Source organism: Stegostoma tigrinum, chromosome 43 (genome assembly GCF_030684315.1).
Source record: "Stegostoma tigrinum isolate sSteTig4 chromosome 43, sSteTig4.hap1, whole genome shotgun sequence".
Taxonomy (NCBI): domain Eukaryota; kingdom Metazoa; phylum Chordata; class Chondrichthyes; order Orectolobiformes; family Stegostomatidae; genus Stegostoma; species Stegostoma tigrinum.
The window spans coordinates 600,438-612,541 of NC_081396.1; positions in this window are offsets into that span (position 1 = coordinate 600,438).

Below are 12,104 nucleotides of genomic sequence, written 5' to 3' on the forward strand. Positions count from 1 at the left end.
CCTCTGGAACCCTTCCTGACTCCAGTGATTCCTGAAAGATCAACAACAATGCCTACCCAATCTCCTCAGCTATCTCGTTCTGAACACTGGGATGTAGCCTATCCTGTCCAGGTCAATCTCAGGATATTCAACGAGAAGAATTCCAGTAATTGTAATGCCACTGTCCATCAAGGAGCGAAAGTTAGTTTCTCTTTTGTTTAAGATGGATAATGCCTGACACTTGTGTTATGTAAACATTACTAATAACTTATCAACCCAAGCCTGGATTTTGTCCAGTTCTTCTGCAAATGAACACAGGCTACTTCAGTATGTGAGGTGCTGTGAACGCTGCTGAACATCTTGCAATCGGTAGAGAATATACCGACCTCTGGCCTTCTGATGGAGGAAAGTTCCACAGTGAAACAGCTGAAGATTGCAGGCCCTGGATACTAGTGACCCTACCACTGGGCCAAGAGACCTGAGTTCAAGTTTCATCCCTATTCCAGGTGTGTGTAGTAACATTTCCAAACAGGTTGATGATGAATTATCTACCTGAGAAGTTCTTATCATTTCCTCAGAATGTGGAGGCTGACTTCCAACAATTGTATCCATCTTCCTTTGTGCTAGTGATGCCTCCAACCAGTGGGAGAGAATGCTTGCCTTGGTTCCCTTTGACTACAGGCTTGTAAGCACTCCTTGACATCACACCTGTTAAAATGAAGTGTTGATGGCAATGGCAGCCGACTCAGTTTCACCGCTTGTTTTCAACTCATTTGTGCATGTTAGAACCAAGACTACAATGAGTTTGGAGTTGAGTGGATCAGTTGGAAGACAAGCTGAGCAGGGTTGAGAATGTTATTGTTGAATAAGTTTCACTTGGTTGTACTATTGGCCACATTTTCTGTTACTTGACAATTGAGAGTATATTGATGGGGCATTACTTGTGCGAGATGGATTTGTTCTGCTTTCTGTGATCAGGGTATACCCATGCAATTTTTATTTTATTTCAAATGTATACTTTATACTTTATTTATTAAAAAAAAATTTATATATTTAGATAATAACAAATGAACCTTGACAAACTTTTGCATCTTCTCCTAACCTCCTTTGCAAAGTCATGTTCCAGCAGGAGATGTAAGACAGTCTCAACCACACCCTCACCCTTATCTATAAGCAGAAGAAGGAGATAGAGGAAATCAGAAATTGGCGACGAGTCTCATGGCTAATTGCAGACTATAAAGTCCTCTTGGTGACTACATTGGCACACTTACAGGGAATGAGACAGACTTCTACCATGTACAACAACTGAGTGAGTGCTTCATATCTGATGATCAGGTTTTTACCTGCACTGGAGAGGGTGCAGTCCTCCCAAAAGACCATTTCTGCTTCACCTTCCACACTAACCCAGATATTTCACACACCCTGGCCTTTCGGAATCATACTCCCAGCACCTTGAGGTAATCTGCCATGATGGTGATGGGGATACATGATCGGTCGGTCCAGTTTCGAAAGAACATGGCTTCTCTGTGACCTTGATTTACCTCCATGTTCAGGGAGGATTTGACCCACAGGCATCCGCTGCCTGAAACAGTCACCCCTTCAGGCTTGCATCGTCCCTGATGTACAGAGCAAATGGCTTTACAAAATGCACAAACAAGGCAGGAGAGAGTGGACAGCCCTGCCCGACTCCAGATCTGATCAAGAAGCGTTCTTATTCACACCCACTGACTGAGACTGCACCATCAAGATGTGGAGCAGTCAGACCCAATTGCAGATTCCCTTCCCAAAGCCCATTTTGGACAACATGACCCACATGTACTTGTGTGATTTCTTGTCAAAGGCCGCCTTCTAGTCCAGGCTGATGAGGCAGGCATCTGCCCTATCTCGTGCTTGAAGGTGATTGTATATCTGAAGAGTGTGAGGCTGTCAGAGGTGTAATAACATCCCCTGGTCCTGTCCAGTACAACACAGGTTTAGTCAGGGTGAATCACCGATCCCAGAGCAGACCTGACCCCCATGGCGATGACCTTAGATAGGACTTTATTGTCTGCATTCAGCAGTGAGACAAATTGCCAATTTTAATTTCCTCCCTCTTCCCCCTTCTGCTTATAGATGAGTGTGATGATACATTTTCTCATGGACTCAGATGCGCTGTCCACCAGAAGCGTACTGTCATACCCCCTTCATCAGGTCCTGGCCAATTAGGCCTCACAGAGCCGAATACAACTTGGTTGGTAAGCTGACATTTTCAAAGAACTCCAGGGCCTTGGTCAGGTAATCCAGAGAAAGCAGCTGGTCTGGCCTTTCTTCTGTGCTGATGACTAAGCCCTCCATGATAGAGGAAGGAATGATTGGGAGGTTGTACTGTCTGTAGCCTTTGTGCCATACAGTTTGCCATAAGAGAACTTGCTGATCCTCAGTATGTCAGACTGAGATGACCGTACAGAACCATCTTTGTCCTTCAGGCTGCTGAGGACAAAGCTCTGCTTGTGCACTTTCTGGAAGAAGAAACTTGAGCAACATCTCATCCTGCTCCATGTTGCAGTCCCTAGAAAACTATGAAGCCCCTTTTCTCATCTCCAGTGGTCTGATGGGAACTAGTCATGGGAATCGAGAGGTTCTCTATCCTTAAAGGTATTCAGAAGGTGGAGATAGGTGGGAAAACTGTACAAACTTCAGAAAACATACAGAATCCCTGGAGCGGAAGATTATCTTGGAGGCCTCCAAGGCAAAGAGCGAGGCTTGCAGTCTCTTCACTTTGTGGAGATCCTCTGACATCAACCCCCTTCATCTGCAGCTGAAGTTGGTTCTTCATGACTTTGAAATTTGGACAGTTTTCCCCATCTACCCCTCACCTTCTGAACACCTTTAAGGATAAAGAGCTTCCTGAATGTTCCCATCACCCCACTGGAGACTATAAGAGGCTTCATAGTTTTCCAACCTGTAAAAGCCCTCTTGAGCTCTTCAGGGTTTTCTGGGGTCAACAGTTTCACGCTCAGCTCTCATGTCTCCTTACTTGCCGGCTGGTTGCCCTGTGGGTGACAGTCATCCAGCAGGGGGTAGTGGTCAGAGAGGAGCACTGGCTCGACATTCGTAGATCTGACAGACAAGGCAGAAACAGTAAATCTATCCTTGAGCGGATAGAGCCGTCTTGCTGTGACCAGGTGTATCTGCGCTTTGCTCTGTCTGTGGGGGTATTGAAGATGTTGTGCAGCTTGGTGACTTTTTTTAACTGTTTCCATCAGGAATCCAGATATGGAGTCCAGTTTGCTGTCAGCCCCTCCAGATTGTCTATCTGCATCGATGATGTAGTTGAAGTCTGCGGCCTGAATGATCAGCCCGGATGTTGCCAGCAGCAATGGGAGCAGCGACACCACAGCCAACCACTCACTCTTTAGCACTGGGGCCTACGTGTCAATTAGCCTCCAGGGAGGATTTCTGTGCATGATGTCTGGTCTCAGGAGACAGCCACCCACCACCTCCTTAACTTTGGAGATGGTAGAGTTGCTTCCTCACAGCAGAGTATCCAGGCCTATTGTTTTCCCCCTGAGCAAATCGAAGGTCCATGATTTCATAAGGTTGGCTGTTTCCTGCATCTGCTGGGATTTGGTATCCCAGACTCCTACAGAAACAGGAGGTCTGCTTTGATGTTGAACAGGTAAGCCAATGTAGAAACAAATTGCATGGTGGATTTAAAACAATAGATGTTAATATTGGCAATTTTAAAACCCATTTTAACAGTTTATAGAAATACCTAATGTCCTCTTCCTGTGGTGTGAGTGAACTGTTGGACGCTCTCTACACTGAGGTAGCTGTTCTGTTCCTCCCTTGGATTGTTGCCCTGAACCAGTGTTTTTGGAGTACTTCCTTGCTATACTTGCCCCCACACCTCCTCCCTCACCCCCATCCCAGGCCCCAAGATGACCTTCCATATCAAGCAGATGTTCACCTGCACATCTGCCAATGTGGTATATTGTATCCATTGCACCCGGTGTGGCTTCCTCTACATTGGGGAAACCAAGCAGAGGCTTGGGGACCGCTTTGCAGAACACCTCTGCTCGGTTTGCAATAAACAACTGCACCCCCCAGTTGCGAACCATTTCAACTCCCCCTCCCATTCCTCAGACGACATGTCCATCATGGGCCTCCTGCAGTGCCACAATGATGCCACCCGAAGGTTGCAGGAACAGCAACTCATATTCCGCTTGGGAACCCTACAGCCTAATGATATCAATGTGGACTTCATAAGCTTCAAAATCTCCCCTTCCCCCACTGCATCCCAAAACCAGCCCAGTTCGTCCCCTCCTCCCACTGCATCCCAAAAACAGCCCAGCCTGTCTCCGCTTCCCTAACCTGTTCTTCCCCTCACCCATCCCTTCCTCCCACCCCAAGCCGCACCTCCATTTCCTACCTACCACCTCATCCCGCCTCTTTGACCTGTCTGTCTTCCCTGGACTGACCTATCCCCTCCTACATCCCCACCTGTACTCTCCTGTCTACCCATATTCTTTTCTCTCCATCTTCAGTCCGCCTCCCCCTCTCTCCCTATTTATTCCAGAACCCTCGCCCCATCCCCCTCTCTGATGAAGGGCCTAGGCCTGAAACGTCAGCTTCTGTGCCCCTAAGATGCGGCTTGGCCTGCTGTGTTCATCCAGCTCCACACTTTGTTATCTCGGATTCTCCAGCATCTGCAGTTCCCATTATCTCTTAAACAAACTGGGCTTGGATTCTTGAATGTTAAAGGTGCCCACTGGGTGGCAGTATAACAATACCTGTGCGGGCTGGTGATCAACGGACAGCGCAGGAGGAGACTAGTGGGTTAGAATGGCCTGTGCAAGGAAATTAGAGCTCTGACTGAGGTGAAACCAGTGTCTTCACGACCCTGGTGTAATCCTTGGTCCTGAGGTGAACGACCAAACACAAACTGAACTATCACAAAGAACCAACAGACAGACACATGTGTTTTAATCAGCCATGTGTAAAGTATTTCAAGTTTAGATCTTTAAATTGGTCTAATTAAGGTAGTTACGGCATTTGCTGAAGTACTTCATTACTGATTGTTAGCTGAACTTGAAGGTCTCAGATGAAGGTAAATGATTGACCTGGTTAGGAATGTGGCTGATCAGTACATGTCAGAGTAGGAACAATGGCAAATATTTTTATTAAGAGACTGTGATGAATGCTGTCCATAAGCTGCCCATAGTCTGAGTGACAGACTGACACTCCGTCTACTCTCTTAAACTAAAGGTAAATGGAAATGAAAACTCCCTTGATACTTAACCTTTCAAATACTCCAAAGACAGGCACAGCAAAGGGTTAGATACATCCCTTCATACTCTAACCATTAAACACTCGCAGTACTGCTACAAGATAATAAAATGTGAGGCTGGATGAACACAGCAGGCCAAGCAGCATCTCAGGAGCACAAAAGCTGACGTTTCGGGCCTAGACCCTTCATCAGAGAGGGGGATGGGGAGAGGGAACTGGAATAAATAGGGAGAGAGGGGGAGGCGGACCAAAGATGGAGAGTAAAGAAGATAGGTGGAGAGAGTACAAGAGAGTTGCAATGGAAGAGAGATTCCCTGAGGTTGGTCCGGAGGGAGGAGGGTAACTGCTACAACACAGGGATACATACAGATTAAAGCATCCTCTACACTGTCGATATCAAACACTCTCAAGATAGGTACAACATGGGATTATGTACAGACAGTTGGCTCAGTCTCCTAGACAGCTCATCTATGATTGAGCGTGACGCAAAGTGAGAGTTCAAACTCCCACCAACTTAGTGAGGCCTCTTCTGGAATATTGTGTCCAGTTCTGGTTGCCCAGTTATAGGAAAGATATTATCAAGATGGAGAGGATTCAGAAGAGATTTTACAGGACGTTGCTGGGTATTGAAGATGAGAGTTATAAGGACAGGCTAAGACCTCTTTCACTGGAGCATGAGAAGTTGAGAAAAGATCTGACAGAAATTAATAAAATAATGAGAGGTATAGATAGAGTTCCTGGTAGTTGTCTTTTCCCTCGGATGGGGGAATTTCAAGACAAGAGGGTACATTTTTAAGGTGAGAAGAGAGAGAGTTTAAACAGAGAACATCCAAACTGTTGATATGGAGGGTGGTTCGTGTGTTGAATGAGCTTCCTGAGAAAGTGGTGGATGCAGGTACATCATTTAAAAGACATTTGGACAGATTCATGAATAGGAAAGGTTGGTGGGATGTGGGCCAGGAGCAGGCAGATGGGAGTAATTTAGTTTGGGATTATGGTCAGCATGGACCGATTGGGCAGAAGGATCTGTTTCCGTGCTGTATGACTCTAACTGAGCTCACTGTGATGGTTCCACCTTCACTACCTTGCTCCTTGCCTTGTGCGGTGACCCTCATGTTATACAACCAGCAGCTGTCTCTCTCTAATGAAGGTGTGGTTCTCCTGAGCTTTACTTCTCTGAGATTCAGAGTAAATCTCCGTTAGCACTGTGACAATTAAATATTTCCAGGGCAGGTACTGCATGGCTAAGAGATGGGACAAAGCTGTCTTCACACTGTCCCCATCAAACACTTCCATGACAGCTGGACTCAATGCATGATTTTGTCATGTCTGTTTCTCTGTCTAGAGATGCTACCTGAAGGTAAGGTGATCTGACAAGGTTCTCTACAACTTTGTTCTTGCTACCAGGATACTGTTAATTACAGAATTAAACTCCCTGTACACTGTTCCCATTAAATACTCCCTTGACAGGTACAGCATGATGTCAGATACAGCAAGTAGCCACATCTACACTGTCCCCATGAAATACTCCCAAGATACGGACAGGATGGGGTTAGATAATGTGTAAAGTTTTCTCTTTAGTCTCCCCATCCAAACCTCTCAGGGTAGTTATAGAGATAACCAGGTGTAGAGCTGGATAAAAACAACAGGCCAAGCAGCATCAGAGGAGCAGTAAGGCTGATGCTTCGGGCCTAGACCCTTCTTCATAAATGGGGGAGGGGAAGAAAGTTCTGAAATAGATAGGGAGAGGGGGGTGGCAGATGGAAGATGGATGAAGGAGAAGATAGGTGAATGGGATGAAGAGTGAAGTTTCCTCGCTATTTTACTAGCAAAGATATGCAGGGCATACATGAAATTTACAGTGTGGAGGCGCTGGAAATTGCAAAGGCTCAGGGTTTTGATGATATAAAAGGGAAAGTGCGAGGAAAAACTCAGCAAATTTGGCTGCATCTGTGCACAGGGAAACAAAATTAACATTTCATGTCCACTATGATTATTCCCTGGAACTAAGAGTTGACAACATCCCAGCTGTATTGCTCAAGACTTTGGCTTTTCTCAGCTAGTGAGACGTGTAGCCTTGAGTTTTAATTTATAATGTTTTCCTGTTATAAATTCAGGATTTCTAACCTTATCTCCATATATCCATTCAAATGGACTGAATTATATAAGAACAGGACAAGGCAATTCAGCCCATTGAGCTGATCCACCATTCAATACAATCACTGTTGATCTCATCTAGGTCTCAACTCCACCTTCCTATCCACTCTCTATAAACTTTTAACTCATTACTAATTAAAAGTCTGTCAGTGTCCTTAAACACACTGTGTCCTGCATCCACTGCACACAGGTGTCATGAATTCCACAGATTCATCAACTTCTGAGACAAGTTATTCCTCCTCATTCCTGTTTTAAATCTTCAAATAGAATCTTGTAGTTCAGAAGAGGCCTTCCCTTTGCCCATCAGGTCTGCACTGTAAAAACTGCTGTAAATCTGTACTAGTCCCACCTTCTAGCATGAGGCCCACAGCTTTGAACATCATGACATTTCAAGTGCTTATCCTAGTCCTCTTTCAAGGTTATAACGTTACCCACCCGCCCTGGCAGTTCATTCCAGATGCCCACAAGTCTCTGGGTGTGAAACATTTTTCTCAAATATCCTCTAAACCTCCTGCCTTCCAGCAGAAAAGTGTGATCCCATGTTAGTGACCTTTGAACACCTGGTTTCTATCCACCCTGCCCATGCTCCCATAATCTTGTCCACTGCTACCAGGTGCCCTCATACCTGCTCTGATCCAAAGAAACCAACCCAAGCTTATCCAACCTCTCTTCTGAGATCCATCCCAGGCAATATCCTGGTGAAACTCCAGTGCAATCACATCCTTCTTATAGCGTGGTGACCAGAACTGCACACAGTACACCCCCTTGCCTAACCAAAGCTCTGTACAGTTATAAGGTAACCTTCCTACCCCTACTCTTAAATCTACACTGACTGATAAAGGCAATGTCTTGTCTGCCTTCTTAACATAACAAATGCCTGCCACTTTCAAGGATTTGTGGACAAGCACCCCAAAATCCCTTTCTTTCTCTGAGCTTCCGAATGTTCTGCCTTTCATTGAGTACTTCCTTGTCTTATTACTTCTTCCAATGTACATCCCCTTAGCTTCACCAGGGTTAAATTCCATCTGTCACTGATCTGTCCATCTGACAGTCCATTTGTAGGTTTTGCGTCTCAATCTCTCCCTTCGCCTGAGCCAGAGTGACTTCAGGCTAAAAGCACCATCAATCATCTCTTTCTCATGAGAGAGCAGCCTTATGGTCTGAGAACACTATGGCAACTTTCCCTTATATCCTCTGATAACCTAAGACCTTATTTTTTACTGTCAACCATCCAACCAATCTTTGTGCCATCCACAAATTTACTTATCATCTCTCCACATTCTCATCTACATGTTTATAAATATATATTTATCTATATCACATAAACAATAAGAGACTCAATAATAATTTCTGTGATACGCCAATAGATACCAGTCTCAAATCATACAAACATTTGTTTTCTTTTGTCCTAAACCATGACCACTTATTTCACATTGCCCCAGAAGGGAAACTACCTCTCAACATCTACTTTGTCAATATTGTCTAATATCTTAGATACGTCAAATAGATCTCCTCTCATTCTTCTTCATTCAGAAGAGTGCAGGCCTAACTGCACAATCTCTCTCCATAATGTTATCAGTTTGTATCCTCTGCATACACTTCCAAATTATGTTTTCCCTTCATTGACACCTCTGGAAGACAAATTACATCACCACCATCACTATCAGTAACTGACTTGCTCCAGTCTCTATCAATATCTTTGTTCACTTACATCAGCAATTTGAAGAAGGAAATACTACTTCCTTGATAATAACACTCCAAACATCTGGAAGTCAGATTTACTTGATCAGTAATCGAGGAATAATTATTTTGTCAGTCCTGAGCCATCGCCCTTCCTTCCAAGGTTCTATGCTTCAACTGTACCATTACAACAGGTTTACAACCCATTTTCATTCTCGATTACTAGATTTTCTATCGACTGTTATGGGGACAAATTATGGAGATTCATCATCTACATCGCAGACGCTGTTGCTCGATTCAAACCCTGGACTCTCTCTCCATCAGTACGTACGTCACATGGACTGCAGAGATTTGAGAATTCAACTCGCTAGCATCTTTGCAGGGGTCAACTAGTTACTCATAGAAGTCACAAAATCCCTACAGTGTGGAAACAGGCCCTCCAGCCCAACAAGTCCACACCAAACCTCAGAGCATCCCACCCAGACCCATCCCCTATAAACTCACCTAATCATACACATCCCTGATTAGCGCAGATAATTTAGCATCCCTAATCCACCTAGCCTGGACATCTTTGGACTGTGGGAGGAAACCACAGCATGCAGAGGAAACCTGAGCAGACACAGGGAGAATGTGCAAATTCCACACAGACAGTTCCCCCAAGGGTGGAATCGAACCTGGGTCCCTGGTGTTGTGAGGCAGCAGTGCTACTGAGCCATCGAGCCACCATTGTGAACAATAATTGCCAATCTCACCAAAGTGCTCACGTTTCACAAAGCAACAAAACCAGAGGAACACGAGAAGGTGCAAAATACAGGAAAACAGGATTTAAAGAGCAGGATAAGGACATTCCGCCATTCACAAGCCAACCTAAGCTCCAATTCACCCAGACTATAGCAATTACTTCCATTTTAATCTTTTCATTCTTGAGGTGTGGGTGCCAGGTGGTTTGATCCAACCCGAGCAGCTTGGTCAGAGGGCAATTGGGAGTCAAACACATTGATTTGGATCTGAAGTTACATGAAGGCAAACAAATGTGAAATACATTTTTAGGGCTGATATTTCCATCATCATTATGAATTAAATCAGATGTGATTTTAGTTTTATGAATTAGACTTAGTGTTACAGAACAGTCGGAGCACAGGAGACCATTCAGCCCGACTTGTCTATGCTGCCCCACTGAAGCAGCAATCAGCCAGTGTAGCCCGCTGAGTCTTCCTCATTCTGCAAAACTTTTCCTTACATTTACTGATCCAATTTCCTTTTGAAGACCTCAACTGAATCTGCCTTCACTGCACTCTCAGGGAGTGTGTTCCAGATCTGAACCAGTCACTCGGTACAAACACACTCCTCGAGTCACCGTTACTTCTTTGGTAATTACCATAAATCCGTGCCCTCTAGATTGCCCAGGGATCACTCCGAGGTGAGCCCTTACAATTCCACATGGGGACTGGAGCCACATATGGGGCAGGCCTGGGAGAGGCGGGGCCGGTTCTGTCCTGAGATACCATCTGTGCATTATACCGGCTCCAGGCTCTATTTTAAAAGTAGGTGCGCTTATATTTTTTTGTTCTCCCGCAAACGAATCCGGGATTTTACATTGAACTCAACTGAGCCGGACAGGGTCAAAGTGCGTGCGGTTGCGGAGTTCGCTGGATGAGTGCAATTTATACATTTTGCTTTCTCTTCTTCTCCTGCATTCATCCTTCTTATTTGTCTTTGTCGTCATCATCCTTTCTATCTCTATTTCGTTCTTCCTCCTCCACCACGCCCTCAGGGTTTAAATACCCGGCTCCGCTCCACTCCACCTGCCCCTCCAGGCTCCGCCAATCACAGCTTTTCCCACTCTCTCTACCTCCTCGCGCTCCGGCCTTTGAGATTTAAATATAAAACCTACTTTGGCATTCTGCGGGAACTGGGCCCACCAATCAGAGCACCGCTTTTCCGCTCGCGCTTCAACATTTGGGGGCTCGAAGATACAGAGCCCCTTCAATCCCCACGTGACTCTCTGCCGATCCAAAGCCGCCGTTGCAACGGCAAAAGCTCAGCCCCACCTCCTCAAACATCACCATCGCAATGGAGCGCTTGGTTCTTCCTGGTTGGTGGACTGCAAATGTAGAATATCCTATCAGCGCCTCGCTCGCACCCTTTCCATGCTTTAATTTTTGCAATTGGATGCACCGTGTCAATTGGCCCGCTCCGCACCACATGATCGGTGACTCTCCAATCGCCGCGGCTCTCCTTTCTCGCTCTTCGCCTGGTGCCGCTCGCGCTCCGGCCGTTGGCGGTTTGAAAAGCCTGAGGTCGCGCGGGCGGCGGGTGACGCTCCTTCAGTCTCCTGCAGTCAGTCTGTGGAGGGCGGCCTCAGGGGGAGGATACTCACCCAGATCGCACAGGGACATACAGGGGCTAAAGAGTGGAATGAATAAGGGAAGGGGGCAGACTGAGCGGACATTTGGAGGGATTTCCAACCTCACTCCCACTCAAAGATAACAGTAAAAATCCCGAAGAAGCTGAGGGAAAGACCAGGAGAATACATTTGGGGCTCCGTCCGCGGGGCATCTGGCTGAGGACATTGCGCCGCTTGGCATCTCTTCCTACTTTCTATCAGGAACCTGGGATTGGTATCCAGTTTACCATTGATCCCACTGGATTGTCCAACACACATCAATGCAGCAGGTGAAGTTAGTGGCTGTTGTGAGAATCTGGAGTTTTTGAAGTTCATAATTTATTTGTATCGTTTCAGATCTTGGTCTCCAAAGTGGACAAATAATGAATAGTTGAACATTTGTTCTGTGTTTCTATGTTGTGTGTGTCCACATGGTTATAGGTTCATTCTCTACTTGTTCTGTGCATACTGCAGCATTGTCTAGAGTTTATTTACAAGTGTTTAATGGGACAGCCAAACTCTTGAGGTGAACAGTTGAATGCATTAGGAAACAAATGAGAAAAAAAATCACATGGGACTTGAAATATTAACTTTGTTTATGTTTCCCCAGATGCTGCTAGACCTGCTGAGTTTC